This window comes from Bison bison, unplaced genomic scaffold (assembly GCF_000754665.1).
Source record: "Bison bison bison isolate TAMUID 2011002044 unplaced genomic scaffold, Bison_UMD1.0 scf7180017864473, whole genome shotgun sequence".
Classification (NCBI taxonomy): domain Eukaryota; kingdom Metazoa; phylum Chordata; class Mammalia; order Artiodactyla; family Bovidae; genus Bison; species Bison bison.
In genome coordinates this window covers 5,350,959-5,358,799 of record NW_011495034.1, presented here as the reverse complement: position 1 = coordinate 5,358,799, position 7,841 = coordinate 5,350,959, and positions in this window count along the sequence as shown.

Here is a 7,841-nt window from a genome sequence, read left to right as displayed (position 1 = left end):
ATAAAATCTGACACTGTTTCCACTGTTTCCCCATCTATCTGCCATGAAGTGATGGGACCAGATGCCATGATCTTCGTTTTCTGAATGTTGAGCTTTAAGCCAACTTTTTCACTTTCCTCTTTCACTCTCATCAAGAAGCTTTTTAGTTCCTCTTCACTTTCTGCCATAAGGGTGGTGTCATCTGCCTATCTGAGGTTATTGATATTTCTCCTGGCAATCTTGATTCCAGCTTGTGCTTCTTCCAGCCCAGCGTTTCTCATGATTTACCCTGCATAGAAGTTAAATAAACAGGGTGACAATATACTGCCTTGACGTACTCCTTTTCCTATTTGGAACCAGTCTGTTGTTCCATGTCCAGTTCTAACTGTTGCTTCCTGACCTGCATATAGGTTTCTCAAGAGGCAGGTCAGGTGGTCTGGTATTCCCATCTCTTTCAGAATTTTCCACAGTTTATTGTGATCCACACAGTCAAAGGCTTTGGCATAGTCAATAAAGCAGAAATAGATGTTTTTCATAATCACTAGATGGTTATAATTAAAAAGACACACAATAACAAATGTTGCTGAGGATGTGGAAAAATTGGAACATTCATATTTTGATGCTGGGAGTATAAATGGTACAGCCACTCTAGAAAATAATTCAGCAGTTCCTCAAAAAGTTAAACATAGAGTTACCATATGACCCTGCAATTCCACCCCTAGGCATATATACCCAAGAGAACTGAAAATATATGTTCACACAAAAACCTGTATGTAAACATTCAGAACAGAATTATTTATAATAACCAAAAAGTAGAAACCACACAGATGTCCACCAACTGATGAAAGGTTAAACAAAATGTGGTCTATAATGGATTATTATTCAATCATAAAAAGGAATGAAGTACTGATACATTTCTACAACATAAATGAAACTTGAAAGAAATCAGTCACAAAAGGTCACAGATTGTATTCCATTTATATGAAATGTCCAGAACAGGCAAATCCAAAGTGACAAAAGGTCAATTAGTGGTTGCTTAGAGGAGGAGAAGTGGTTGCTTGGAGAAGGAAATGGCAACCCACTCCAGCGTTCTTGCCTGGAGAATCCCAGGGACGGGGGAGCCTGGTGGGCTGCTGTCTCTTGGGTCGCACAGAGTCGGACACGACTGAAGTGACTTAGCAGCAGCAGAGGAGAGGAGATCAGAAGTAACTGCTAGAATGGTAGGGGGTTTCTTTTGGGGATAATGAAAAAATCCTGGAATTAGCAATGATGGTTGGATAACCTTCTGAATATATTAGAAGACAATCAATTGTACTGGTTAAATACAATTTAAAAAATGAATTTCATGATATGTGATAAGTGAATTAAACCTCAAATTTAAAAAAAAATCTGAATCTAGAGTGTAGCAATTTGTATCAAATGGACTGTATATTCTGGAGTATATCTGCTGTATTGCATGCACATAGGGAGGATAAGGTGGAAGAAGACAGAAGTTTATCACTTTAAAAAGGAACAAAATTAATAATCCCCCCCCCCACCTCAGGCAGAAAATTTCTTAGGCACCCATGACAAAAAGGTTAGTGACTATTTCCAGACCTGACGTAGATTCTTTGAAAAATGAAATTACCAGTGCTTAGATATGCCACTGGTGGTTTTAAGATTAAAACTGCAAGGTGATTTGATACCTAGATCACACTTTTTTATTAAGCAAGCAAAAGTCAAGGCACAGTTATGTTTAATTTTAAATCTGTACCCCTCCCCAGTCAGGCCCTTTAGCCAAAGAGGTGCTGTGACATTTTCCATTGCCCTAGTTAGCATGGTCTTCAGAGCTGAGAGAAAAAAATCATGTCACAAAAAAAAAAAAAAAAGAGAGAGAGAGAGAGAAAGTTAAAAAAAAGACTTTGTATTTAAAAAGTTTCTACTTTTACAAAAAAAATTTTTTTAATAGTTTTGTGCTTTTACTATAGAGAAAATAGATACCATTTCAGGATAGCAGTTACCTCCAGAGAGGAAGAGAAGGAAAAACAATGAGACCAGAGAAGTAGATGGTGGAGGCTTCTAATTTTAACATTATGTTTTTATAAAGATACAGAGAAAGCTGCAGCATCTCTATTTAGTGACTGATATACATGCATCTGTTATTTTAATTTCTGAATTTTTCAATTCTTGAAATGTTTCAAAATTTAAAAAGTATTTTTAAATGACTTGATATTAAAACATGACATATGTATTACTGTAATATTTTCTCAACCTTAACACATTTTATACTTAATTTTATTTTTTAAAAATTTTCTGGTTGTAGTTAGTAATAGCTAAGTTCTGCTCTCAGCTGGCAGAAAGTCCTTAGAAATACATTCGGTCAGTCATGAAATATTTATCCAGGACCCACATGGCACCAGGCGCCAAGTGCTATAGACGTTGCTCACAAGACAAAGTTAATAAGACACAGTCTCTGTTCTGAAAAAGCTCTCATCCTAGTGGATAATTCAGATAGACGAATGCATCATTCCAATACAATTTAGAAAGCGCTACGAGAGATATATGCGTGGGAGGCATGGATTCAGAGAAGGAAGTGGAAAAGCAAAATCCATCATATACACTCCCAATTCTCCCCAGTGAGTTAAGCACCAGATACATCAACCCTGGGTGGGGGAGAGGGTGTAGGGAGACAACAAAAAAAGTGTTTATTCTACCTAACATAATTACACAGGTGGCGCAAGCTGCAAAGAATCTGCCTGCCGGTGCAGGAGATGCAAGAGGCGTGGACTCAGTCCCTCAGTTGGGAAGATTCCCCTGGAGAAGAAAGTGGCAACCCACTCAAGTATTTCTTGCCTGGAAAATTCCGTGGGCAGTGGAGCTTGGAGGGCAATAGTCCACGGGGTCACAAAGAGTCAGACACGATTGAGCACACATATGCTACACTACCAACAAAAACACAGCATAAGACACAACCCACTGAATGTGGGCTACAACTATAATTTTCCCCCCTGTAATTTTTTAAAGCTTTAATTTTATATGTTTACTTTAATCAAATGCTATTTAGCCAGCTGTAAAATTTCTGCATACTTACATCAAGGAAATGTTTGCAGCTAACATGTATTTTTCACTACATAGAAAGCATTGTAAATGGATTATTTCATTAAATCATCATAACGTATCTGGGAGACAGGTGCTATCAGTATGCCCATTTTACAGATGAGAAGACTGAGCCTCAGAGAAACTAGAAAACATGTCCAAGTTTGCAGTTCCACTTATACAGAGCCCTGAACCATCTGTCCATGCTATATCAATGTTATTCACATAAGGGAGAAATCAAAGCTCTATGGACCCCACTATTACATAGAGAATATTTTCATCATGATGCTTGGAATTCCATCCAAATTTTAAAATGAAAAAAAAAGCCCTTGAAATTTTTTGCCTTCTTATATCTTAGAAATAGAGTGCTTATATATTTAATCTTTAGCTCTGTAAGTGTGCAAAGGGAAACCAACCTAAAAGCATTCATTTTTTGTGATCATTGACTGGATTCGGTTCTGGTCAATTAAAATGGTCTGCCCAGGGGAATTCCCTGGTGGTGCATTGGTCAAGACTTGGGCTTTCACTGCTGTGGACTCAGATTCCACCCTGGTCAGGGAACTAAGATCACATAAGCCATGCAGTGCAGCCAAACACACACACACACACACACACACACACACACACCTCAGGGGTGAGTTGTTGTGATTCAGTCATGTCCAGCTCTTTGAGACACCATGAACTGCAGCCCTCCAGGTTTTCCTGTCCTTCACTATCTCTCTGAGTTTGCTCAAACTCATGTCCACTGAGTCAGTGATGCCATCCAACTATCTCATCCTCTGCTACCCGCTTCTCCTCTTGCCCTCGATTGGGGGGAGGGATGGGATGAATCGGGAAACTGGGACTGACATGTATACGCTATTAATACTATGTATAGAGTACTAATAAGAACCTACTGTATAGCTCAGGGAATCCCTACTCAGTGTTCTCTGGTGACCTAAATATGAAGGAAATCCAAAAAAAGAAGGGATATATGTATATGTATAGCTTACTCACTGGAAAAGTCCCTTATGCTGGAAAATATTGAGGGCAGAAGAAAAAGAGGGCATCAGAGGAAGAGATGGCTGGATGGCATCACTGATGCAATGGACATGAACTTGGGCAAAACTTGGGAGATGGTGAAGGACAGGGAGACCTGGCGTGCTGCAGTCCATGGGGTCGCAAAGAGTCAGACACGACTGGGCGACTGAACAACAACATAGCTGATTCACCTTGCTATCCTGCAGAACCTTGTAAAGAAACTATCCTTCAATAAGAATTAAATTTTAAAAAATTGATCTGCACAGGCTTCTCAGCAGGCTGGTAGTTGATGTTAAGAAAGAGTCCTTACTGAGACCTACAGACTGCTTTCTAAAGAAAACTCACAAGGACATCATTCCTCAGTGGTGTTTGGACTAGGGGGACACAGTGCCATTGACAACCAGCAGGGTGCTAGAAACAAACAAAAAGAAAAGGCTGCTGCTGCTGCTAAGTCGCTTCAGTCGTGTCCGACTCTTGTGCAACGCCATAGACGGCAGCCCACCAGGCCCCACCGTCCCTGGGATTCTCCAGGCAAGAACACTGGAGTGGGTTGCCATTCCCTCCTCCAATGCATGAAAGTCAAAAGTGAAAGTGAAGTCGCTCAGTCGTGTCTGACTCTTAGCGACCCCATGGACTGCAGCCTACCAGGCTCCTCCCTCCATGGGATTTTCCAGGCAAGAGTACTGGAGTGGGGTGCCACTGCCTTCTCCCCGATGATCCAGCAGATATTGGCAATTTGATCTCTGGTTCCTCTGCCTTTTCTAAAACCAGCTTGAACATCTGGAAGTTCACAGTTCACGATACGGTTGAATAGCATTTTCAAAAAATTACTTACTCCAAAAGTATCTATTTCTTTGTATCCACACAGATTTTGGGCATAATCAAACTTTTTTATCTTCACTAATCTGATAGCAAAAAGAAATCTACCTCCTTGCTTTTCACTAAATAGTTATCATTTTCCTTGCTACCAAACAGAGCACAAGATCATAGGACTGTCTGATAATCCATAGACTTCTGAATGACCATATTTGCCTTCTAGAATTTTTGATGAAGACCTATGTGGGGCTTCTGCAGTAGCTCAGTAGTAAAGAACCCACCTGCCAATGCCGGAGACATTGAAGACGCAGGTTCAATCCCTGGGTCAGGAAGATCCCCTGGAGGAGGAAATGGCAACCCACTCCAGTATTCTTGCATGAAGAATCCCATGGACAGAAGAGTCTGGAGTGGCAAAGAGTCAGACATGGCTAAGCAACTAAGCCACACATGCTTTATGTGCACAGCTGCTGAGAGAAACCACTTGTTTTCAGAAATCCCTCCTCCTTCCCCTTCATGATCATACTGCTGTTATGTCTTCTGTATACCCCTAACACTTTAGATCCTACAGGAGTAGAATATATATCCACGTATCTCTTAGAGTTCATGCTTTTAGCCTCTTCTTTTAAATGTTTTTGCTCTCCCCAGTGTTCCTTTCCCACACGGATATTTAATCATGTATACAACAAACCAGCCTTACATGTGACTCTCCTAGTAATGCCATATGGTTTCTCTGAATGAGGATAGATGGAGGAATTTATGGACTTTGATCACTGCAGTATAACAAATACAATTATGGCATGGGAAATTTCCTACTAGAGTTCAAGAGAAAATGGGGTACGCCCCTCTTCTGGGTGATTTGTGTGTCTGAATGAATCAGGAGGTTTCCCCCACATCCCATCCTCTTCCATATGTAATCAGGGAGATGATGTGCCCATATGCATTACTGTTGAAGGATTTCTCTCCATCCCCGTTGTCAATCAAATAATCACTCCTTTAAAACAGAGGGAATGATTTAGCAGTTCAAGTGTTGGCTTTGAAACATTTAGACTTGGTGGCATCTTTCAAAGTTTCATCAGGATTGACTTAGCCCTTCATTCTGGAAATATCACAACCACGTGGACTCCTAAGCCGTTATAGAAGAGCTCTCTCTCTAAGAAACTCCAAACCAGGAGCCCTATTTTCTCTGAGATTGTTCAATACACACAGTATCATTTTCTGAATTGCATCCTTATTGGACAAACTATGATTAGACTCTGATCTTAGTTATCCCTGGTAGGTTTCAGCATTTTAAATAGTGAATGTAACCTAAATATTTAGTTCCATTCTTAACTCCCAATGCTATATGCATTTTCACACAGAGTGCTTTTATGCCATCCAGCCATCTCATCCTCTGACGCCCTCCTCTCCTTCTGCCCTCAATCTTTCCCAGCATCAGGGACTTTTCCAGTGAGTAAGCTATACGTATACATATATCCCTTTTTTGTTTGTTTGTTTGTTTTGGATTTTCTTTTTGTAGTTCCATAGTTGTTCCTGTGAATAAACATGTCACTTTGCTTAGGTAATTCACCTTTGAAGTGTTGCTTTCTGAAACTTTAGCAAAATTTAGCCTTTTTTTGATCTTTTTTTAATAAAGGGAAGGGAGGGAAGCAAAGTTTTCAAATTCAGGACACCCCTTTAGAATTCCTGCTTTATGCATCATTTCCAATGAAATGGATTGTCAAGAAGTTGGATGCCCCCTCATCTTTGGCCTGGCCTCTTTGAGGACAGTCACTGTCATCATTGTGACCCACAGCCTCAGTCAAAGCTTTCTTTATTAGAGAATGGAAGAAGTCGCGAGAGCCCACAAAGCAATGTTATATGTAGCTGAATGTCTGAGGGAGGCATGCAGATCAGATCAGATCAGATCAGTTGCTCAGTCGTGTCCGACTCTTTGCGACCCCATGAATCTCAGCACACCAGGCCTCCCTGTCCATCACCAACTCCTGGAGTTCACTGAGACTCACGTCCATCGAGTCAGTGATGCCATCCAGCCATCTCATCCTCTGTCATCCCCTTCTCCTCCTGCCCCCAATCCCTCCCAGCATCAGAGTCTTTTCCAATGAGTCAACTCTTCGTATGAGGTGGCCAAAGTACTGGAGTTTCAGCTTTAGCATCATTCTTTCCAAAGAAATCCCAGGGCTGATCTCCTTCAGAATGGACTGGTTGGATCTCCTTGCAGTCCAAGGGACTCTCAAGAGTCTTCTCCAACACCACAGTTCAAAAGCATCCATTCTTCAGCGCTCAGCCTTCTTCACAGTCCAACTCTCACATCCATACATGACCACAGGAAAAACCATAGCCTTGACTAGACGAACCTTTGTTGGCAAAGTAATGTCAAACATGACTGAAGAGACTTAGCAGCAGCAGCAGCAGCTGGATCATCGAAAAAGCAAGAGAGTTCCAGAAAAACATCTATTTCTGCTTTATTGACTATGCCAAAGCCTTTGACTGTGTGGACCACAATAAACTATGGAAAATTCTGAAAGAGATGGGAATACCAGACCACCTGACCTGCCTCTTGAGAAAGCTATATGCTGGTCAGGAAGCAACAGTTAGAACTGGACATGGAACAACAGACTGGTACCAAATAGGAAAAGGAGTACGTCAAGGCTGTATATTGTCACCCTGCTTATTTAACTTCTTTGCAGAGTACATCATGAGAAACGCTGGTCTGGAAGAATCACAAGCTGGAATCAAGATTGCAAGGAGAAATATCAATAACCTCAGATATGCAGATGACACCACCCTTATGGCAGAAAGTGAAGAGGAACTAAAAAGCTTCTTGATGAGAGTGAAAGAGGAAAGTGAAAAAGTTGGCTTAAAGCTCAACATTCAGAAAACGAAGATCATGGCATCTGGTCCCATCACTTCATGGCAGATAGATGGGGAAACAGTGGAAACAGTGTCAGATT